Source organism: Emys orbicularis, chromosome 5 (genome assembly GCF_028017835.1).
Source record: "Emys orbicularis isolate rEmyOrb1 chromosome 5, rEmyOrb1.hap1, whole genome shotgun sequence".
Lineage (NCBI taxonomy): Eukaryota > Metazoa > Chordata > Testudines > Emydidae > Emys > Emys orbicularis.
The window spans coordinates 7,684,541-7,710,384 of record NC_088687.1 but is presented as its reverse complement, the minus strand read 5'-3'; positions in this window follow the sequence as shown (position 1 = coordinate 7,710,384).

The following is a 25,844-nucleotide window of genomic DNA, read 5'->3' as shown; positions in this document are numbered from 1 at the left end:
TAAACGTTATGATATTACAGGCGTGTATGTGGATGGTGAACAGATACCAGCTAAGCTGCTGCAACCAGACTTTGAGGCCCAAAACTGCAATGGAGAGTACATGCCTTTGACCTGTCTCCCAACCAGGAATGTGCCAATCATTATTCCCTGATTAAAACTGGGAATCTGAGAGTGGATATAGGTTTTGCAAAGGCTTTGACAGTCACCGTCAATATGATTGCTATGGGGGTTTGACAACATCACAGAGATAAATCAGAGGAGAAACGTTCTGGTTCACTATATGTGAATATGGACACCACATAGCTATCACATGGTTTATCAGTGGGCCCTTACATGGAAGAGAATTTCCTGGATGTCTTTCCTTGCAACTGGCTCTCGGGGGCAGGCAGTCTCAGCATCCCCGAGGTTTGGTGATCAACACCCCCCCCCCCCCCCCCCACGACCAATGAGATGAACACTGACTCACCTTGTACCTGGCAGAGCACGACCGTCGAGAGTTTTTCACTCATATGGACACGCTCAAACTGCATGTTCTTTCCTAGAAGCATTATGACATTTTTTTAAACAAAAGTGCCACCAACATTGTGTTTCCCATGGGACAATTACAAGACCCCCACTCTGTTGCCTGAGTCTATCACTGCATGTTTCTCTTATATCTCCATAGCAAGGATTTATCTTTTGACCAGATTTTAAAATTGTATTCTACTGACTTAGTGCAAAATGACCGGATGGTGATGAATTTTGTAAAACAAATAAAAACATAAAATCTCAGGCATGTCTAGGCTCACTCAAAACGTGTTTCAAGAAGCCCACGTGTGTGTCTTGCAATGACTTTCATACCTATGTTTCTCAATAAAGCACCCTAGGTGAGGGGTTTAAAGACGTTTGTTTTTGCAATAGCCAATTCAGAGAAAGGACATGTAGATATAATTTTTTTGAAAAGTATAGAAGTTTTTATTTAAAGCAAAACATTACCATTTTTAAAATTACTTTTTTAAAGCATGAACAACCTTACACACTGAGACATTTGGGTCTTTTAGCCAATTTTTGCTTTTTAGAAGGCAAAAAGGAGGATGGTAGAGTTATTTCTTGATCAAGCCCGGTGATGGTGGTTAAGGACTTCAGGCATTCCAAAAGATCTCTGATGGCCATGTTGCCCATGATGGAAGATGGTACATTCTGGTCCACCTTGCCATTCATAAAACATCCCAACCTTTAGGTGCGCATCTGCTAGGAACCGAGTGCATCTGGGTGACCACCCTGACTAAGTCAAGCACGTTAGACCCATTAACCACTGAGCTTTTGTACACAAAAGGCCCTTTATCGTTCCATGAAGAGATGTTTTTATCCTGACCCAGCTTATTTAGCAATACTAATGCATTTTTCTTATAACACCTATTCTTGTTATCCAACACCTCCTGAGCAACTGAGTCCGAGTTCTTTGGTGTTTCTGGGGTTTGGCAGGCATGCTTTGTTCCTGTTCCAGTAGAAGTAAACTTTTTTTCCCTTTATCTGCATTGCTCTGCCTCACGTGCATTAGGTATCCTTGAAGCTTGGTGGAATAAAGTTTAGCCTTTTCATATTCAGCTAAGTCAGTCCTTTGAAGAATGGATTTCATTCCAGCATCCAATAAATGAATCACAGTCATTGTGATATTTTTCTCCACCAGAGGGGGAACCCTTAATGGCTCCAACTGATGGCTAGCCACCAGGTGCATTTTGACTATTGATTAGTCAAAAGCACCATTATCCAAGGGTTAGCAAAACTTAACAGAGGTCTGATAAATCCCCTGGATTGCTTCACCAGATGCTTCTTTCTTTTAAATGAGACCTTCTTATTATTTTATAAAATTGTGTCTCTTTTTGCACACGCACTTGATTCTGTGTCAAAGGTACTTTTCCTTTTTTTAAGGTATTGAGCGTGATTTCTGAGATGGCTGCTTCCAAATCATCGGAAACCCAACACAGTATAGCCTTCCTTTGCTGCAGGGGTGATTTGCTGAGTAACTTTAAAAGGACCAGGTTTTTCTTCACACAGATAGACATATTTTCAGTCATCAGCCCCAGCTGTTAAAAAGGACCTGCTGATAATTCATCTCTTTTTATACCCAGCTGTTGTTCTTTTCAAAGTATAAACTGCCAGCCAGGGAAAAGCCCAGTTCTTAATCTATAAACCTCTGGTGTAGAAGCATTTAAATTCACCACGAGTTAGCCATAAGGTCTTTTGGTAGCATCCTCAACTACTTCTGGAAAGAATTGCAACTTACGAGGGTACATTTGCCAAGCAAGCGTAGTGATTTGCAATTTATTCCTGGGGTTTTTGAACAGAAGCTTATCCCGTATGTTTGGACTTATGGACACAAACTCCGTGATGTGTTCATCTGGTGGGATTTCACTTGTGAGGTCCTCTAAATAATCCCTCAGAGGGGGGTTCCACTCTCCCTCCCTTTTCACAAATATCACAGAGTCCATGTCATGGTAGAGACACCGCTCTCGCAATCCATCTAGCAGTTTATATAGTTCTAAGCAGACATAAGTGGTTGTGAAACAAGCTATGAAGATGTTTGTATAACCAGACACTGTGTAGCATTCTTTTGCATGCTTCCAAGACATGTAAGCTGTTACATCATTGATAAGCTTGTAGGATGAAACCTCATAATTAGGGGAAATAAGTACTGAAAGAGCTTGTCAGAGTCTTTCACAATGCTGGTATTGGGCAGTTTGTTATTTGGCTGAATTTACCCCACAGGGAATTTAGAAACAGCTTTGCATTTTGGCGCTTTGCAGGATTCAGCATGATCTCATGTTGGTGTAAACACATGGGCTCTTTCTGGTAGAAACCATTAACGTACCTTCCCCCCTCCCCCTTCTTCATTCGTGCACCAGCTGGGATACCCTAAAGGCTCTGGTTTCTTATGGAGATGGAATTTTATGTACTCAGAAATTAGTTTGTCAGATGTTTCTTCAACATGACAGATTCCATAGATCTTTGCCACCACATACCCCTTCACTATGGCTGCATTCAATTCCACTGTGCACCAAATCCCCAGGAAAGCTCTCTCCTCATCAGTATGGGTGCTTGTCCCCTGCTGCTTGGTTTCTGCTCAGGTTTGGCATAGAGAGAACATACGTTTGCCACCCACTTGACATGTAACCATGGGGAAAAGAGGCCTTGTGGGGTTACACAATTCCAAAATTGTGTGAGAGGTCCCCATTTGTCATCAACAATATCAGGCCGTCCGACTGGGTATTCTTTGGTTTTGTTCACAAAAGGATCCAGGCTGGTAGAATCGTAATAATGGATTTCTTCACCGAGGTTAAGTTTGTAATACGGGCAAATAACATTAGTCCTCTCCACAAAAAGAACATCCCTCGTCCCCCAAGGTTGAGGCAGTTGGGCTTTGTTTAAGAAATATGCAGGCTCCCTACCTGTTTCTATCATCACCATCCATTCATGCCACAGAGGGTCCTGGCTACACACCCTTGTCTTTTCCGATAATCAGTCTTGAGCTGTGTCTTGTAATAAAGAAACCTAAAAGTCATCCCTCTCATAGGGATCTGCACTTTTTCACAAAAAGAGGTGACACCGCCATGGAAAAAAACACCCATTAAATTCAAAGACCACACATTTCCCAAGACAGCATAACTGTTTAGAAAGTAGGGTCCTACCTGTAATTTCCCACCCTGTAACGCATGCCGTGTCTGTATATTTTCTTTGTGAATGGCGTACAACCTCCACTGAATAGCCAGGGTCGAATATCTCTTTTTCTGTCTGTGATAGTTGTCTGGAGAGAGAGAAGTGCTACAGTGTTGGACTGCAAAAACATAAACCTGAACATAATGTTGGCATCTGTGTTCATGGCTATGTACCAGAAAGGATCTATAGACAATTTTACCTCTGTGAATTTATCAGGACCTTTCTCTGCAATATCTCCCAGCTTTGCCATTTTCACAATTTCTTCTATGTACGGGATACAGTCCCATGTCAAAATTTTAACATCTGCCTGATAAGAAACAAGCTCTGGCTGTAAGGCAAATGTCTTATATTGGTTGTCCCAATACCAACCAAGAAATTCTGCTTTCTCCCCATGCATCATGCTGTCAATTCTGTAGTGTTCCATCCCTGGCATAGGCCCCACATAATTTTGGTGGTTTTTTTAAAGTGTTAGTGTGATGCTAGCATGCCAGATGCCAGCCCCTGCCAAAACTGTAGGCATTAGTAAGAACTAACAAACTTATAGCTGGAGATCAGTCCAGTTCACCTGTATGTTAGTTTTGCTCAAAATAGTTATTAGTCTTATACGAATGTATTTAGTGTTTAAACTCTGAAATGCTTGTGAGTTGCTGCCTGCATTAATCTCACTTATAATGTCCGTATTCCATGCTATAAGAAAATGTGTAAGTTTTGCTTTACACATTTGTGAGAATGCTTGTCCTGAACTTGTGAACCCAAGCATGGGAATCGTCCCCCCACGCACTCATCCAGAAGGACTATCAAAATCAGATGGGCCACCAAGGAACATCACCATACAGAGGATTGGTTAATGACCCTAACATACCTTGGAAATGCTACATGCAAGGAAGCTTGTTCTGTGAACTTGGAAGCTAAATTTGAAGTAAAAAAAGCAAAGTTGCAAGAAAATTTGCCATCTCTCTTTGGTGTTTGAACTCTGACAGGGCAAGAGACACCAAACTGAAGCCAGAGATCCCCAGGGGCTACCTCCTGTGTCTGCCCTGAAAGATACTTTGAATTGACAGATCTCTACAACTCTGTCACTCTCAGGATGTAGATGGTAACTCATTTGTGTGTATATGTTTACTTTAACCTGAAAATAACTCATTTATTTTCCTAGTTTATAAAACTTGAGATAGTTTATTACAGGACTGGCTACAGGCGGTGTCTTTGGTGTAAAATCTAGGGTACCAATGATCTGGAGTAAGTGACTGGTCTCTTGAGACTGGAAGCAACCTGATGTGGTGTGATCTTTGGTGTAAGTGGCCACTTATCATGAAGTCCAGTTTGTCTGGGTGGCAACATAGGCTGGAAAGTCTAAGGGGACTGTCTGTGGCTCCATGGTATAACTGGTATATAGTGATACAGGAGTTCACATTTGTTACTGGCGTGGTGAAATAAACAATAGAACACACCACCAGTTTGGGGTGTCTGCCCATCTTTTGACAGGTAGCCCCTCACAGTCGTGAGCCACTCCAGACTGTGTGACAGAGCCATACTAGTATTTGAGTCAGGCAGGGATGCCATAATGGTGAAGGATACTGGTGTGTATGTAGGTGACATCAATGGTGGCAAGGATGGTGTTTTGAGGGAGGTTGTTAATGTTGTGGCATTTCTGGCATCGCTGCCTACCTCAAATATCTACAAGACAAGATACAACACACAAATATCCACTCCAAATACATCGCCAAACTCATCCATTTCATCCTCATCCATAAAAACTTTATGTTTAACAACACTTTGTCCAAACCATGGGAACAGCCATGGGTACTAGGATGGCTCTCCAAGATGCCAATCTCTTCATGGGCCACACTGAGGAAGAATTTATGGGAAAACGGGCCATGAAACCAATGATATACCTAAAAAACATCAATGATACTTTTATCCTGTGCCCAGCTGACCTAAACTCCCTCTGATATTTCAACCACAACTTCAACCACCTCCACCACCTGTCCATCAAACTCTCTCTAGAACGTTCTCACACTAGCATCAACTTCCTGGACACCATAATCCGCTTCAATGATGGAACCCTACAGACAACTATAGACAAAAAACCCATGGATCACCACACTTACCTCCACAGATCCAGTTTGCATTCCAGATACATCAGGCAATCTGTTATCTACAGCTAGGCACTCAGGTACCACAGAATATGCTCCAAGGAGAAAGTCTGAGATACACACCTTTAACACACTTAAAACCACCTTCACCAAACAAGGACACTGCACCAGAGAAGCAGATTGCATCATGGAATGGACCACCCAAATACCCTGAAAGAACCTACTTCAATACAGAAAAAAAACCCACCACCAACTGCAAAATCCTAACTGTCACCTACCACTCCATACTGGAACCCCATGAGGTATCATGAAACAATTATAACCCACACTTGATGGTTAGTGAGGGAGGGGGAAAGTGAGCGATGGAGGGAGGGGAGACGGAGTGAGTGGGGCAGGGCCACAGAGAAGGGGAGGGGCAGGGGTGGGGCCTCAGGAAGGGTCAGGGAAGGGGCGGGGCAAGGGTGTTTGGGTTTATGTGACTAGTAATTGGCAAACCTACCTGCCTACCACAACATGTGGTGTACCTCATTCAGTTGCATGAAATGACCCACCGATATCTGTGTGGGTGAAACAAGACAATCATTACGCTCTCAAATAGACTGACACAGAAAAATGATAAAAGACAAAAACACAATATCACCTATGGTTGAACACTTTTCACAAAGCGATCACTCCATATCTGATCGATCAGTCCTTGTCCTTAAAGGACAACACCTTCACAACACTCTCATAATCTTCAAAAGATGAGACTGGGAAGTTAAACTGATAACTTTGCAAGACATTAAATATCATAGTCTCAACAGACACACTGGTTTTATAGTTCATTACAACAATTTGTAATCTACTTCTCCTCCTTTTTCCTAAGACTGCAGAGGTGTTAATTGCCCACTTCATTTTAAGTGTTTTCTAGCAACCTGTTAACCTCTTATTCTTAACAATCTCTGCCCTACCCTCTATTTAGTTATGACAGTCTGGTTACCTTTCCAGACCTGAGAAAAATTCTGGGAAAGCTTGAAAGCTTGTCTCTTCCACCAACAGAAGTTGGTCCAATAAACTATATCACCTCATCCCTGTTGTATCTCTCACTTCTCTTCACTATAATTTTCTCTGACTTAATTGACAAAAAGAGAATTGTCATGCTAGGATGGAAACATACCACTGAGGATATTTCAAAATTTCCTACCGAAATCACTCATCAAGTATCTCAACACAGCCCTAACATTTGTAGAACACTTTGAATATGCACAGGGCTTAAATCCAGTTCCGTCCAGAGCGGAGCTTTGGCAAATGTTTTCAATCCCCCTGGAGTTTATATAGCATGGGGGGAGGGGTGGGAGTGAGGGCTCTGGGAAATACTCTATAAGAATTTAAGCCCTGCATAGCCACAATGCCTATTTCACAGTTCAGGGCAACCGCATCTGCATTCCCGCTCTGTGGTTCATGAAGGTACCCACACTAGGCTCTCCCCTCCTCAGCCATCACCTCTCTTATGTAGAGTCCCGCATCTCTCTGTACCTCCTACCGGGATTTTCCATTCGGTACCCTTCCTGGCCTAACTGTGAGATTCCGAACAAACTAGACTTCCCAAATAAGCCAGTGTCTGCATTTTGCTTTCTCTATGAACAGTGGTAATTACTAGCCATCACAAGTTGCCACATCTCTTTATAAGCAAGCACACTTATTCTTAAGGTGAAAGCATTACAGAGAAAATAAAAAACAATCAATACAACTTTTTATATACATGCTAGAAGCTTACCAGAGGTCACCCATCAAACTTATGGGGCCTTGTTAGACCAAACTCCTTCCCACCTCCCAAGGAAGGTCCTGTCTGCTTGCTGGATCAAAATGAAGGCCCTGAGTCAGTTTAAACTCAGGTTATTGATCCCAAAGTCCTTTCTTTGTCTGTTGGTCTCTAGAGAAACCAGTATGAGCCTCCACAGGTGGGGATACTGCTCAGGAGGTGTTACAACCTGAGTGAATTTGTGTAATCCTTCTTAATTCCTAGAGGAGCATTGGTCACCCTTCCCCATGGAATTACATACAACCCCTCACACAGTGAGATTTTCCAAAAATATTACAGGAAATTGCCACATGTCACAACCATATGCATGACAAATAGTATTTAATAAAGTTATCTTGTTTACTGATACCTAAAACCACATAGCAACAGATGATTAGACTTGCAAATGTTCAAACAAAACAGCTCTATTGAATGCCCCCAAATGAGAAAGGAAGGCATTATAAGTAGATTTATTTAATAATTATTAACTAATTTCCAAAAAAATCCAGCAAATTCTCTAGTTTTATTTCTCTTTTAAAGAAATTCTATGTTAAACAGGCAAACATAATGGTCCCTAATGGAAATATATATTTTCATTAATTATACAAAAACATTGCAATTAAAATATTTGAATATCTGATAACATGTATTGAATGCCTGCCTACACTATCTATTATTTTCATTAGCATATATGGAAAATGTACATAACATTCTTGTGTATTAGACTTTCAGTATGTCAAGTGATAAATTCATTTAAACCATTTACACAAAAGCAAATGCACTTTATATGACTTTAAAAAGTACAACTCCCCTAGCCACTGAAGTAAAATGCATTTTTCATAGTTAGAATGGTCTAAAGTTGGAATTTCTGTTCAGCAGGAATTTTAAACATGTTGACATTTGTTTTCATTCTGAAAGTGTCACATTGTTTCATTGCAACACATACAGGAGATACTTTGATCTAGAAAAGAACAATAGAAATGTAGGGCTGGAAGGAACCTTGAGAGGTCATCTAATCCAGCCCTTTGCACTGAGGCAGGGCCAAGTATACATACAGAAGAAGAAGAAGAAGATTATTCTTTCAATCCGTACTGAGTAGCAGCTGCCCTTAATGAGTATAAAAATAAAATCAAATAGAATATGTAAACTATTATGCCATATTATCACAACAGTTATATAAGTGCATATTATGCACCACTACTACTGAAGAATCATGAAATAATTTAAAAAATAATAAAAACAGAAAGAATAGAAAAAATAAATCCATAAAATAAAATTCTCAGTACAATTTTGAAGTGCCAATATGAAATTTAAAAAATGTTCTGAAATCAAAATTTTCTACGATGATTTTTTTTTTATTTTGAGGTTTTCTCCCCTGCGGGAATTCATCAAATTCAAAATAATTTCACAAAGAAATTTGTTTTCATCAAAATAAGTTTTTCTGACAAAAAATTTGTTTTTATAAAAATTTTCTAACTGGCTGTGGTCATGCTGCCTACATATCACCAACATCTGGCACTGGCCAGGGTGGTGGCCAATTACTGATGACATTGTAACTACTATATCATGCAGTTGTTTGTCTGTGTACCATTACCTTGTTCTTTCATACCTTGCCCTGGACATGTCTATGTAGTTACATTATATATTGTCTAAATCCTGGATCGTGAGCTCTCTGGGAAAGGGACTGTCTTTGTGTTGCTTGTTTGTACAGTGCCTAGCACAAATTTAAGCTTAATCACTCCGTGGAGTTCTATAAACACTGCTGTGCTAATAAATTCATAACATCAACATCAACATCACCTGAATATCAAGCACAGTTTGAGTCTATTGACTGAAGCTTTTCATTACTACTCCATGAGCATAGGTTTAATACTTGCAGCATCTTTGTTTTAATCTTACCATTATGTCTATAGTTTGATGCAATTAACAGTGAGTTTTAGTGATGCATGAAACAGTTCCATGAAGCTCTGTGTTAGTTCTGGATGAAATTGTGTGCCACTCTACTGGTACACTGATCCTATACAGCATCATAGTAACACTTCTTACAGTTTCACCATAGACTTTTGCCAGTGTTTTAGGCTGGAAGTTTCAAAGAAGACCAGAGGAGTTAGGCAGCCAAACCCCACTGAATCTCCCTTTTAGGCCCTTTTCCCATTAGGTGACATTAACTATTGAATTAGTGATATTGACATATGGGAACGTTTCCTGTTGCTACCAGCAGCATCTTTCAAGCACTGTCCCTGCTACAGAAGATTCATAATTTAAAGAGAAAAGGCACTAAATAATTTCTGAAGGTGATATTAATGGCAAGGGATCATTTTTCACATAGCAGGTCCTTAACCCAGGATTATCTGTCAATGGATCTATCATGTATGACACTTGTGCATTAGCAGGCTCATCATTGTTGTAAACAAACACAAAGCTCAATTAATGTTTCAGCACTGCCTAAGGGGGTGGGGGAAGAGAGACAAAACAGAGGCGTCTGGAAACTAATGTAAGTATATGCTCATTAGACATTAATGGAAAAAAGGACTTTTTGCTCATTCAAGGGAACACTTGCTTTAAGAACTTTCGCAGCTTAATACTCTGATTTTGGTGCAAGTACTGTTGTTTCTAATGTTCTCTGGGTGCTAGGGATAACATAGCTAAAGTACACACTTGGTTTTGTAAGAGGAAATGATAATGGAATAATTTTACACTCTGGCTCTCTAGCACAGCTAAAATTAAGGGTGGAATTTTCAAAGGGGCCTTATTTAAGCTCTCAGATCCCAGTGAAATTCAATAAGTTAGGTACCTTATCCCCTTTTGCCCTTTGAAAATTTCAGTCTAAATCGCTACCATCCTTTCCATTATACTAGAGCTGTTTGGGAATTTGCCAATAAAACAAAGTGTTGCATCAGAAAATAGTGGTTCATCAAAGCCAAACCTTTTTGCAGGAACATACCAGTTTGACTACATTTTCATCAGGAAAGATTTTTCAGATCTAGGATGGAATTTCTTGTCAACAAAAGAGAGAGCAAGCCACACCCCGGAACAGCCAATAGTCTGGTGGCTACAGCTCTTCCCTGAAATGGGGGCAAACAGAGCAGGGACATAAGCCTGGGTCTCTCGTATCCAAGGTGAATGGCTGACCCACCAGCTTTTGACTGTTCTGGCGGGGTGGGCACATCTTGCTCAAAAACCTCGAAAGACTGTGGGTTCATCCTGATTTGGAACAGGACAATTTTTGAAGTCTCACAAATGTTTACAGGATGAGAAAACCTTTTCCAGCCATGCACTATGCTAAACACGACTTTTCTGGGACGTTAAAAACCTCAGATAATTAAAATTCTCTCTCGGCTGAAGTTTCACATGGAGCGCATATCAGCACACAAGTCAGCACTACTTATTTACCAAGGTGAGGATCTGCTTACTTTTAAAGTCAGAAATGGGCATAAAAACATTTTCAGATTCTTTTTAAGCTCTTAAGATCAGATCAGTATGTTCATAATAAGGAAATGCTGCATGAGGATATATTGTGTGGATTAATTGGTCTTTGTACTTCACAGAATAAACAAAACAACGTAGACATTCCAGTTACTACACATGAATGCTTTAAAAAAAATGGGATCAATTTCTATTCTGATTTACAATCAAATTCAAGACGGTAGCACAGATTACAGGTCAGTGCAGAAACTGGTCTTTGGTGTGATCCTATACAACATAATATGAATGATTGAAACTGTGAATTCACTTAGTGGAGCTAGAGGCATTGTTACTGTACTTGCAATGAATGCATTTTGAGATCTATAGACAAAGCATGATCTTGTGGTTAAGGCACGGTATCTGAACTCAGCAGATGTGGGTTCAATATTGGCTTCTACTAAAAATTCTCTGTGTGACCTTTGGAAAATCGGTTACTCTCTCTTGGACTTAGCTCACCTTTAGCAAAACTGGGATGACAATTCTTTTGTCCACATTTTGTCTGACTTGTCTATTTTGATTGAAAACTCTTTGGAGCAGGTACTGTCTCTTACGAAGTGTGTAGACTCCATGAAGTTCATTAGCAGCTTTGCTATTGATTTGACATCGAAGGCTCTCAGAAACTGTGGTGATGGGCAGCAGGACAAAATCCTAAAATAAATGAGAGAGAGATCGATGAATAGATGAGATGTATAAGAGAGAGAGAGAGCGCGAGAGAGAGCAAGCAGCTAGTACATTGAGGCCCTAGTCTATCGAGGTGACTTCACATGAGGAAGTGTCTCAAACAGTGCACTCAGCAGTAAGGGCCAGATTTTCAGAAGAGCTCAGCATGCTGGGTGCTGAACTCCTGGAAGTTGGACTGTAAATGTCGCAAAGTATGACGCTGGATGCTGAACCATTTGGGAAATCTGACCCGTATTTTGGTGCTGTACCCCAGGTTCACCACTTTTGTAAGGTTATAATATATTTTGTACAAAGTATGCCTTGTGAGGTATCATTTGAAACTCATAATCTGCTGAATATTATTATCTTGTTAAAATATGTGTGGCATCACTGCATGTAAAATTATGCAGATTTTGCTATATGACTGTTACTGAAATATGTTGTAGTTCTGGGTGATGGCCACAAACCATTCTCAGAGACAAAGGCACACGAGCATGCCAGAAAGGTGCTAAAAAGTCACAACCCACTTAACTGTCCATCTTCCAGCTGGGCGGGGGGGGGGGGGGGAAGGTATAAACAAAAAATGTACATTTCATCCCAGAAATGCTTCAAACCTCATATACACAGGAGACTGTTTGTCTGCACCCTGGTGGCGGGTAATCCTCAAAGAAAGGAGAAGGGTATACAAACAAAAAACATTGACCTTCACCTCACCCCTCTCCTTCTCCATCTCTCTGCTCATAGAATCGTCAGACTGGAAGGGACTTTGAGAGGTCATCTAGTCCAGTCCCCTGCACTCATGGCAGGGCTAAGTATTATCTAGACCATTCCTGAGAGGTGTTTGTCTAAGCTGCTCTTAAAAATCCCCACCGATGGAGATTCCACAACCTCCCTAGGCAATTTATTCCAGTGCTTAACCACCCTGACGGTTAGGAAGTTTTTTCTAATGTCCAACCTAAACCTCCCTTGCTGCAATTTAAGTCCATTGCTTCTTGCCCTACACTCATGAAAACAATGACTCTCAAAGAACTGAACAAAAAGGGGGGGGGAGAGGGTGGTCCCAGGCTGGAAAGGGAGACAGCCTGTGAAATTTTGCTACAGCCCATGGCGAGATAAACCTTTTGCTTTAAAGCCTATTAGCTTTGGAAAAGTTTAGGAATTGGCTTGTGTCTTTATCCTTTTATTTCTTTTGTAACCAATTCCGATTTTTATGCCTTATCACTTGTAATCACTTAAAATCTGTCCTTTCCAATCAATAAATGTGTTTTATTGTTTTATCTAGACCAGTGTTTGATTGAAGTGTTTGGGAAACCTCTCCTTAGATAACAAAAGCTGGGGCATAATCATTCCCAGTGTTGGGTTTATTCTGTCCAGGAGGGGACTGAATGGTATAAGATGCATATTTCTGGGAAGCAAGGATGGGGATGGGGATATGCGGGTGTCGCCCTATATGTAATTCATGGATGGCTGGGCATAGCATTCATGTACTCAGCTGGGAGTGTCTTTACATGCTGGTGGCTGTGAGTGAGCAGAGCCTGGAGGGGTTTGCTGTTCACTAGCAAAGCAGTGCCCAAGACGTCCCAGGATGGGAAGCTAAGGGGACACAGCACTGCAGATTGCACCCTGGGGAGTGTCACACGTGCCTAAATGGGCACTGAGCCTTTTTGAAAATCTGGTCCCAGCTAGGGGTGCTGAACACTTGAAAATCTGACCCTTGGTGCATAAATCATAAAAATTGTATCATTCACTCTTGTTGGTGTCACTAGGCATCACCCTAGGTAACTCGGGGAGATGGAAGACCACGAGAGTCGATGAAGCCCCCCCGCTCTAGGCCAAAGTGAACCAAAGCCCCTGCATGTTAAACTTTACTAACCTCAAAGGCCAGCAGCTGGGAAGCAGTAGTAATAAGGCCTGCATGCTTCTGGCTGAAAGGCAAGATAACAGATCAAAGGGAAAAGGACAACATAACGGTTCAAAGAAGAGTTACTAACGAGCTAGACTTATAGCCGCCAAGATGACTTAACTGCTTAAATGTAATTGCTACTGCTTAATGTAACTACTGCAGAGGGAGGAAGGTGGGGAGGTAGGGAAGGAAAAAAAAGAATAAAAAGGGAAAAACTGCTTGTCTCAGTGCGCTTGATTTGAGACATGCTGGTCTCCTAGTGCCTATTCAGAGCTCTTGAATAAACTTTGTCTGCTTCTCCACCCTGGTGTGTTCATTGGCGCGAAGCACACCGGGCAACGAACCCCGCTGTTGCCCCCCTCGGGCCCTCTGTGCCGGCAACACTCTCCTTATTTTAAAAAGAGATTGCAAACAACATATACCATAGTTTAACAAACGTATGGCCAGCCTATACTGCTGTCCTATATACCATTAAGGTATATATATATATACCATTAAGGCAACAGCAATAAAGGCAAACTTCATTTCAGTAGGATCTCTCTAATTGGATCGTAGTGGGTTTTGCCCTGTTTGAGGTTTATAGCACACTCAAAAGGCAAACACAATGTGCAATTCTATTCAGACTGATTCCATTCCATACACGTATCCTATATTAAATAAATAATAAACAGCATCCTTGCAGTGCATACATAGTTCAGCCAGTTATAATGCTCAGCTGACAAGATGGGTGAGAGAATATCTTTTATTGGACCAACTTCTGTTGGTGAGAGAGACCACTTTCAAGCTATGCAGAGCTCAGTGGGGTCACTTTATGAATTTGCCAGGATACCAGTTCGATTTTAAAGATGAAATCTAACAAACTAGGTCTGCCAATATATAATAGAATCCAATAGGACGGGGAGTGTTAGCTTACTATTTTAACACTGGGCTCTTTTCAGGTCAACTTTTAATTTGTACAGTAGTTCTCAAATCAGCACACTTGCTTGTTCTTAACCAGCCAACAATGTATTAATTGAAGAATTGCTCTGTGTAGCTCGAAATCTTGTCTCTTTCACTAACATAAGTTGGTCCAATAAAAGATATTATCTCACCCATCTTGTCTCTCTAATATCCTGGACCCAAGACAGCTACAACAACACTGCAAAGCATAATGCTCACCTGGCAGAAGAGTATGAATAATAAAAGGAGTAGTTAAACCAAGAAGTTCCAATTAATATCAGACGGGTACCATTAGGTTTCATGATTACAAGGCTGTATTTCACTCTGTTGTCAGTGGACCGATTGATACCCTATTTCAGCTTCGAGTGCAAGCATAATTGTAGAATAGTATAAGTGGTAACTGCATGCCTGTTTGCTTAACAGATCACTCTTCTTTTGAATAAAGTTTGGTTTTATCATTCAGAGTATCATCTAGAGATCCTCTATTCAATACATTTCCTGTAACTGACGTAGATGCTCAAACCTGAAAACTAAGTTGGCTTTTCTTGCACCCTTATCTTTAACAACTTAATGTTAATTGGGAACATTTAAACAAAAAAGGTTACAATGGAATGGAGCACAAAAAATACAATAGGAGAAAGATGTAGAAGGTGATGCCAAAAGCTTTACAGAAGCAATTCAGCTTTCTGACATGAAGAGATAACTGATTACCTGGCATCCCAGTGCTGATGTCCAACAAAATCATGGCAATGAAGATAAATCCTCAGGCTTTCTGGCAGCTGTCCTGAAATACATTTGCATAACATCAGAACACAAGTGGAACCCCCTGCATGACATCAAATTACAGCACTGAAAGGAACAAGAGAAACAAACTACAATTGGGTCCAAGAACAGAGCCTGGGGGGTGCAGGAGTTAACAGCTGCAGAAACAGATGTAAAGTGTGTGGAACAATGAGAAGTGGATTAAAGTTTAAGAAGCCAAGCCAAAGGAAAATTGTACCCCGATGTCAAGGCAGGAATGAAAGGGCACCCGGGGACAGTGCTTTATTTTCAGTTGATACTGAATGCAGGCATTTGTCAGTCATGTTTAGAATCAGTTTTGATTGCAACATTGGGAATTGCATTTCTTGAATCTTTTTGCTCTTGAAAGCTATGGGGGGGGAGGGGGGAGGGAAAGGGAATTCACTCCTCTTCTGTTGTTCCAAGTGGCAGCAAATGGGCCACACAGCATGACCTCCCATTGGCGAATTTGCTCCAGTACAGATGACTCCCACCTAGTGCAAAGACGGCTCCATTAGTCATCTTCTACCGCCCCATGGAGCTTTGGTGCAGGGCACATTCCAGGGTACACCTGCACCCCAGCTATTTCCCAGTGCTGCAAGGTCCACAGTGTAGTCAGATGTTTTGCTGTGTGTGTGTGTTCTCTCTGTGTGCCATCCCAGTTCTGCGCAGAGAGCTGACACAGCAGACCTCAGTCGAACCGCCCAATGACCACAAGATCTGTTAAGATATGAAGGCACTAGGTCAGGTTTATTGCCAACGAAGCACGGTCCTAGCTCCCCGGATCAATGTCTACAGTTACACTAGCACATGTATGCCCATGACAATGGCAACAGCTCAGTTAGTGGCGGGACTTTCCACTATCCCCTTGGCTGGCCAAAGACACTCCCTCTGAGATACCTCTTTATACACCGATACAGACAAGTTACGTATTGCCCCTTTGATGTGGCTAGGTGTTACCCTCTGACGTGGCTAGGTGCCACCCATTATCTTGTACATGTTGGTTCAATTACAACATCTCTATCCATCATGCTGTCATCCTGTCCTTATCTTTAAGATGGGTCAGCGTGTTTCTGTTATCTTTGGAGAATGTGTTGGTATCGGGGTGTTCTGGTACCACCCTTCTTGAATGTGTTTCCAGGTGTTTTGTGCCTAGCACTTCTTAGGAATGTATGTTTCTGCAATATTGTCAGATTCTGTGAACAGGCCCTGCCTCTAGCACAGAGCCTGATTTTGCTTTATATCAGCAAAGCTTTGACTACTACTTTAGCCCAGGCTTCAGGCCTCATACCAGGCCGCTGATACAAGGGCTTATGTCTCAGGCTCTCTTCCTACTACACACAGTATCTATGACAATGGAAAGAGCAATTAGAGCTGCCCCAGGGCTTCCCTAGCTTGTGCCTTGGCCCCTAGCAATAGCCACATGTGGGATCCCCATGAAGCTTCCCCCCACTAGTACCAGTCCCATAAGCTCCACTGCAGAGAGTTGATTTCAGGCGATATTGCTGCTGCTAGCTCTCCCCAAGCCTGCAGTACTCCAGCAGGTAAGCTAGTTATAATCCCTACCATTCCACCGCATGCTGTAGAACCCTCTGAAGATGGGCATGGCAGGTGGTGGCTGGCTAAGAGCACGTAGCAGCATGACTTCTCCAAAAGCCCTGCTACTAAAAGGCCAGAATGGGCTAGTGCAAGGGGGAAGGAGCGCCTCCACGTTGATTGTCACATAGGGCTCCATGCTTTCCCAGAGATCTGAGTGGATTGCTGGCGCTCTGCTGTTTATTCCCTGAGGGAGGGTGAAGGGTTTGCTGTCCTCTTTGTGGGAGTAGCTGATGCAGAGGACATTTCTGGGCGTTATGTCAAGTTGGAATTAGGAAGTACATTTTGGACTCCTGCCTTTTACTGAGCTGATTACTTGGGCAGAGTCTTTCAGATCAGCTATACTATTTTTTTTTTTTTAAAGAAGTTGCTACTTTCACTTGACTTTGACCATCACTCATGTCATTTCTATTTATCGCTTAGTTTTCTCAAGGACATGCCTCCTGTATCTCAAACGATGGTGTCATTTATTGCTTCCAGACCCTGTATGCAAGTCCTGACAGTGATTAGACATTCACTGACAATCTCCAAGAGAGGATATGGGACCATGTTCCTTTCATCTTGGAGGACAAACACTTGCAGTTAAAGCTCAACATTAAATGCAGACAGAGGGACTTTTTTTTTTTAAAGGTATAAAATAGCCTCTAAATTTTCTGAATGCAAAAATATGCCTGGTTTTAGCCACAACTGTAAATAAATGAATTCTTAGCATTTGCAAAATCATCCTCTGATTCTGTTTTCCTTTGAAATTGATGAGATTGCCTTGCAAAAAAACATGTCCATAAGATATCACATCTAGAACTTTCTGCTTTGTTAACAGTAAATTTGGGATGTTCAGTACAATGTGGTGAGGACTAAGATCTGATGCTGCCTATAAGCTCCATACTGTATTAGAGATCAATTCCATAGGGTTTTGAAACCTTTGGGACTAGATTTTCCAAAAGTTCTCAGCCCACACTAGCAGCTCCCCCTGAGAACAATGAGAGTTGCTGGATCCTCTTCAAAATCTGGTGAGGTGCCTATATAGAAGCTAAACACTTTTGAAAATTCTGTCCCTTTATTCATCAAGTTCAACTATCAGTTTATTCAGTTCTGGTCAGTGCATAGGGTTTGTATTATTTTCAAGGGAATTCTATGTAAAATGCACCGATGGCATCTACCACAGCTTATAGATCCTCCACCCATGAGGTGCTGATCTTCTCATGATAGATACTAATTATTCTAGAGAGATGCTGAGCACCCAAGGGAGATAAAGATATTCGGCTTCTTAAAGGATAAAGGACAAAGGGACACATCTCTTGTCACTGACGTTTGCAGAAGTTTGCCTTTGACTTGATTGGGAGCAGGTCGAGTCCCCCAGGAATGGAATCACTCCTCCATATTTACAACTTTGAAGCCAGCTTTTCCAAACCCTTACTCATCTAAACAGACCATCTGAATGTGAGGAGCCCCATTGAGCTAGACTATCATCTCAGCTTTGCCAGTGCAAATAAGGACTCAGATAGAGTTATGCCAGTGCAACTGAGACTGGAATCTGACCCGACTGACATCAGTGGATTTCCTGCTGTGTATAAGGACAACTTGCACGAGAAGGGTTGAAGGATCAAACCCTTGATGTTCCATACCTCATAAGAAGTCCTGCTTCATAAGGATTTACCTGTGTCTCCTATGTTATTGTGCTGTGTGAGTTAATGTTGTTAATAGAGGCCCCAACTGAGTTCCATACCACATTGTGCTAGACTTCATACATACACATATTAAGAGATAGTCCTTTCCCCGGAGGCCTTACAGTCTAAATAGATGAGACAAAGGATGTGAGTACAAAAAAAAATAAAAATATCTCCCATCTCTGAGATGTGAAACTGAGGCACAGAGAGATTGAAGCCCAGAGGCTCAATAGTATTTAAGTGCCTAACTCCCTTTGAAATCAATATGAGTTAGGAACTTAAAGACTTTTGAGGATCTAGGCCTAAGTGACTTGCTGATGGTCACACAGGACATCTGTGTCCTGGCCAGAAACTGAACCCAGCTTACCTGTTTCAGACACTCCACTGCTTTAACCGCAAGACACCTCTTGGTCTTTCCAGATCCCCACTAGGGTATGTAGATGATCTGCATTTTTTCTCTTTAATCCACAATAAAATTTTTCAATAACCGTTTCTGAGCACACACATACTCAAGAATTTTCAGCAAATGGCATTAAAGGAAGTGATTTGGCAGAGGATCTTGGCTTTAAAGCACCACTTACATATGTATTTATATACATCATTCTTTCTCAACAGCCATAAACAAGCCAAAAGACATGAAATGTAAACAGCAGGCCTGATTTACAGACTTTATTATTATTTTTAATGTTTTTTTAACATTTAATACGATGAAGGTTGACAGGAAGGTAGCACACAGAGTAATATTTGAATCTAATCCAAAGGTGGCTCTTTTGGGGGGGGGGGGGAATATTGCCTGTTGTTTTAAGAATGGCAATGAATGGTTCTGATAGGAAACAACAGCGAGAGAAGCAACATAGTGTAATTTAAAGGCACAGCTATGGAAGCAAATCACTTACCTTGAAGCAATGGTAGATATTTGGCCCTAAGCCACGACAGAATAGGAACTATATCACCACCCTAGTGAAAAGCATCACATACCCTTCTGAGCACCTAACTTTCATTGAAACAGCTTCTCTGAGCCACAGCCACCAACAAAGTTATCTTCTCCTAAATTACTGTGGGCTTCCAATCCAAAATAATGTTGTCGTTCATCTTGAATTTTGCAGGCCCACAACTCTGAACGGAAGTGAGTGGCGTTCTCTCCCCCACTGTAAATCTTCCTAGAACCGCAGGTTTTCAAAGCAAAAACTCTGCAGTTTTATTACGCATCTGTCAGAATCCCAGTGCCTAATATAAATTATCCCTGTGTTTATAAGAGCTACAGCTTGTTGTATCAAAGAAAGAAAATATAAAGTCTTTAAAGAATCTATTTTCTTTCTGTCATGCCCAGGTTGGCACTCTGCGAAGTCACGTTAAGAAATCCGAACACCCGCACTTTGACTGTGCTCCTCCCCTTACTGATTTATTCTGCTTAATGCCAATTTCTTCTGAGCACCATGGAAAATGCCTCTGCTTTTTAAATAACCTCAAAAATATCATCATCCATCTGTCACAGAATGGCAAGGGATTGGAGGCTGCAGAAAAATTAACGGCATATGCACAATGGTGGAAACAGGATCAATGTCACACCCAAAGCTTATTAGAGAATCTGCAAAGTCTAAGCCAATATTTTCAAACCATGCGTGACAAAACATAGCCTGACTTTGAATGGGACGTGTGCTCCTGTCTCCTTTAGGCACATCTGAAAATCTCCCTATTGACATCTATGGCAGCTGCTGGGCACCCAGCATTTGTTAGCATCAGGCCATGTGCATAGTTGCCTGGAGATTGCATTAGCAGCCTGACTTTGGGGACTCATTTTGAAAGGGTTGGCCCAACTTGGCAAGCTAAAATCAGCTCACCAGCAGTCTTAACCTATCTATAAAGGCTGACCTTAAAAAAAATTAACATGTACTTACCCCTTCGAGACAAGCGGAAGGTATGTACATAGGTGTGGTATCTCAGATACCACAGTGCAGTAATGGTACATGATACCTTTTTAAATGGCAATCTCTGTAACCAGCACTTTGCAGGTATATAAATCTGCTACTTGTGGAGGTCAGATTTGGGCTCTAATCCTACAAGCACTTACACATGGGAGTAACTGTGCATAAAGTTATTCATGTGAATAAGTATTTGCATGATCTGGGCCTGTTTATTTATTATTTTCATTCATTTGCAGCTCGAGTCCCCCACTGAGATTGGGGCCGCGTTGTACCAGACATTGTACAAGCAGAGCAAGAGATAGTCCCGGTCCCAAAGCGCTTACAGTCTTAATAGACAAGACAGACAAAGGGGAGGATGGGAAAGAAATCACAGAGACTTGCCCAATGTCATACAGCAAGTCAGTGAAAGAGCTAGACATAGAGCAAAGCTACCCAGTGCAGTCCCTTATTCACTGGGCCCCATTGCCTTAGTCTTCTTTGAGCACTTCCTAAAATATCTGTAGTGCATAAGTATGTTTTTATTTAACATCATGAATATATTTCTCCCTTCCCACTTTCTAACTGCTTTAAACAAAGCAGCGTGGTTTAGTGGTTAGACTACTGGACTGGGATTCAGGCGACCTGGCTTCTATTCTAGGTGCTGTCACTGGTTGGCCAGGTGACCTTGGGCAAGTCACTTCCCTGCTCTGTGCCTCAGTTTCCCCATCTGTAAAAAGGCATAATGATACTGACCTCGTTTGTAAAGCACTTCGAGATCTACAGAATTGAGAAGTGCTATCTAAGAGCTGGGTATTATGATTATTAATAAACATGCACAACTTTTTTGCATTTATAGATGGGAACTATCAAGTTAGCAACATAGTTCTGAATCTTCTTGAGTTCCTGTCTCCTGGTCTGTAATATTTTTGTAGGATGCCCGTTCAGGCAGTGATATGCAACCTATTGCAGTGAAAATGACTTGCCTTATAAGAGGTTACTGGCAGAGTTGGGATTACAGCTCAAGCCTTGGCTTCCAGTCCCTTTACTCTTTACACTAGACCAGTGCGTCTCAACCCATAGGCCATGTATAGCGAAGGTTGGAAATTTTTGACTAAAACCTTTCTTCGGCAAAAAATGCAGGTTCGCATGGACAGAAACCTGTGAATTTTGGTCAATTTTACCATTGTTTTGGTTGAAAAAAAAAATCCCCCAAAAATCAAATTGTTTTGTTTCAATATTTTCATTTCAAAATGTTTTGTTCTTTCAATTCAAAACACCTCTTCATTAAGAAATTTCCTTTCCTTTTGTCTTTCTAAAAGTTCAAGAATGCTCAACATTAAAATGAAATGTTTCATCTTGCATCAACTAAAATGTTTTGTTTGACTAAAACAAATACACACACTTTTCAATTCACCCAAAAATTTAAAAAAAAAATGTTTTCAGGTTGACATAAAATTATTCTTTTTTTAATTTGTCAAAATTGCCACAAACAGAAAATCAGTTATTTGCACAGCATCACTAGTGATCCCTAGAGGAGTTACAAAAGGCAACCAGTAAGGTCACTTGTGAGGAATTGAAACTTTTATTGGAATCTAAAGCAAAATATCTTTCTTCCTCCCCTTCCCCCAACACACACACTTTTACCATTCAAGGTCAAGTATTCGCTGTCAACCTCTCAAAACATACACACACAATTCAATTGCGTAGACTTCACATTATTGATACATTTTTTTATCCTTTTGTAATAAATATAAAGGGTCATGAAAGTTTTTCCACTTCCATTAAGGTGTTGCCAACCTGAAAAGGTCAGTAAATGCTGACCTAGACCATACTGCCTCCCAAGTGATGAGAGGAAATGCAAAGTGGTGAGAAAGTAGAACAAGCAGGATGGAAGCCACGAAGAGTTGGTTTCTCCACTTCTGTAAGTGGAGAAAATATGTTGGAAAATCCCCCCTCTCCTGCTCCACCCCCTCCACTTCCCAAGAAGGAAGAAAGGTAAGATATTGCATTTTTCAGAGAATCAAAAAAACCCCAAAACAATTCTGGCCCAATAATGTGACCTTTAAATGCAGTGTTTGCCCTGTGATGTTACATGGTGACACTGACTGAAGACGATGCAATGTCATCACAAAGTCATCACAATGAAATGTCAGGATGTCATGCTGTGATTGTGTTATGGCTTTCTGTGACTCCACTTGATGTCAAATATCACCGTTTCAGAGCTTTTGAGTAATCATTTCTGCTTAGTGACCTCCTACACAAGTGTCCTCAGAAAGTAGCTCCATCTCTTTGAGGCTAAAACAGGAATTCCTTTCTCATGTCATGATCTTGAAGAGACCATTTGCCTCTTTGTCAGGGATTTGCAGTGGAAACAGTAGCTGAATGTGTGTTTGGACAGCTGCAACTTCATTATTACAAGTGACTGTGCAATTTCTTTTGTGCAAGGATCCTGAATATTGTTAGTGGCTAAATCTATCATACTCAAAAGAGAAGGCTAATGGCTGTATACAGGCGTTGATGAGTAGAGATGTAAAGTAGGACTTAAAGCTAAGAACATTTATTTTATATAGTTAAAATAATTGTTCTGAGCCTACACACATTAAAAATCAAACAGACAAGAATCCATTTGATGGGGTCATATGTCACGTTACATACGCACAGCTCTGACTATTATGTCTATAATATTCCTGCCCAGCCTCATGGGGAAAGAATGAGCCTATTCACAGTTTGATGTGAAGAGAATGAAATAATAATTTTAATCCATCCTACCTGATCTGATATCTTCATCTTATGTTTAGAGTAGAGTGACACGCCAGCCATCAGACACCGGAGGACAGTGGATGCTTTTAGAAGAAAAGCGTTCAGAGTATTCATAACTGGATATTTGTGAATGAAAGAGACAACAGAGCACAGTAAGAAGGTATGCATGGGAAATATGCCAAATATCACAAATTTCTTAGCCAGGACACTTCAATGCATTGCCTCAGAAAAGACTATGAAAAATGCTGAAAACATTGAACGTTAGAAATGCACCCAAATTAAACCTCCAGAGCCAAACTCTGGGTCTGGTTCCTAACTTCTTAACTCAACAACAGTCAGAATCTAATCCCTGGATCCAGATTCAATCCTCCCAAAACTTCAGTAGGTTTGGATTAGGCCTATAACAGGGCAAATTTCAGCTCTGGAGAGAGGGTTTGAATCCAGAGATTTGTTTCTCGCATTTCTCAAAAGGGAAATAAAAACTCTGTACTGATTTAAGATCGATCAATAGAAATAACACTGCACATTCTTTCTTTCTTTCTTTCCTTCCTTCCTCTTTTCTGAACTGTATTTGGTAACTTCCCTGTTAGAAGAGCCAAGAACATTTCACTCTTGTTTCAGACTTAATGCAATCACTGGGCACTAGACCAATGCATCTCCGTTCAGAATACATGTTATTCCTCTTGTAATTTAGCTATAGTTTTCAACAGCCAACCTTCACTTCAGGAAAGGACGACTGTTCAGGTGGCTTCTCATGGGCTTATCAACTCTCTAAGGCAGTGGTCCTCAACCCGCGGGCCAACTGAAGCCAAAACAAAACACAGCTGCGGCCCATGCGATATCCTCAGGGCCATAGAGGTAGTATTTATATGGTGTGGATGCAGCCCACATAACACAGGCCTTGGCTACACTTGCAAGTCAGAGAGCATTAAATCAGCCCCAGGCACCCTAACTCCTGAGGTGTCCACACTGGCAAGGCGCTTAGAGCGCCTGGACCCCACGGCTGGAGCGTTCCTGATAATCCACCTCCATGAGAAGCATAGAGCTTTCTGCACCCTGGCTGGAGCACTGGGGTGTCAGTGTGGACAACGTGTTGCATTACTGCGCTGTGATTGGCCTCCAGAAACATCCCATAATCCCCTGAAATCAAGTGGCCATTCTGGTCATTGTTTTGAACTCGGCTGCAGGCATGCGAATATCCCCTTTCAAAGCTCTGTTTCTGACAGCCCGCATGCTTATCTGCTCCAGGACACAAAGCAAACCATTACTGTGGAATGCTCCTGCTGCACAGGCAGGCTTTTGTGCGTGCGTGCGTGTGTGTGAGAGAGAGAGAGAGAGGCAGGGGGTGGGGGCTGATGTCGGGTTTCCTCCTTCCCCCTGCCACTGTCTGAACTTACAAGATAGCTTGCTGACACACACTGTCCCTTTCCAAAGCACGCTGCAGCCACTTGCATGCTGGGATAGCTACCACAATGCACTGCCCTCTGTGGCATTGCAAGAGCTGCTAATGTGGACATGCTCCACAGTCACAAGGAGCAGTGTGAACACACAGCAGCACTTTCCCTGCTGCTGTCTTCAGGGGTTGGTTTAACTCCCGGCGCTCTACAGCGGCGAGTGTAGCCACGCCCACAGAGTGCAGCGCATGTGCTCCACAATGGTAAATAGGTTGCGAATCACTGCTCTAAGGCTTTTCATGCCTGCCACCTGCTTTGGATTTCTTTAAAGGTGTGAGGCTTCTCCACGCCCTAGAAAAGCAGGAACTCTACAGTTCACAGCTTGGCCTTCCCTCCTACAAACAGCAGCAGAAAAGCACTAGTACTCCAGACTTAATGCCAGACACACAGGCATTTAAGATAGTGGATAGAGAAATACCTTGGGCCAGATGTTAAAAAAAACAACAACGACTCAGTCCCCAACTTCCCTTTCTAGCTGAGCTCTGAGTCCTACATATGTCTCATCTTCTCTCCTCTCTTTAATTTTCTGAAAACAGAGAGAAAATTATGTCAGATGACAAATTCACAGTTCTTCCTGACTTTACAACGGGAAGGGTCTGGTCTCACTAGACGAAACAGTGCTGAAGTTTTAAGAGCATTAACTAACATATTTTAACATTTTAAAACCTGAGGCTATGTCTACACCTGCAGATGTAGAGCGCCGGGAGTTAAACCAGCCCCCGGAGACAGCAGCAGGGAAAGCCCTGCTGTGTGTTCACACTGCTCCTTGTGACTGTGGAGCATGTCCACATTAGCAGCTCTTGCAATGCCACAGAGGGCAGTGCATTGTGATAGCTATCCCAGCATGCAAGTGGCTGCAGCACACTGCTTTGGAAAGGGTTTGCAATGCCTAATGGGGCAGGCGCTGCATCACATGATGCAGGTTTCCCAATCCGATTGTTCCATGGGCATCCTACTAGATTGCCAGCTGCTTTTCAAATGAGGGGGTGGGGAGTGTGGCAGGGAGTGTGTTGTGTGTATGTGGGGGGAGAGACAGTGTGTTTTGGGGGGCAGAGTGTGTCAGCATGCTATCTTGTAAGTTCAGACAGCGGCAAGGGGAAGGGGGAAACCCAATATCAGCCCCCACCCCCCGCCTCTCTTTCTC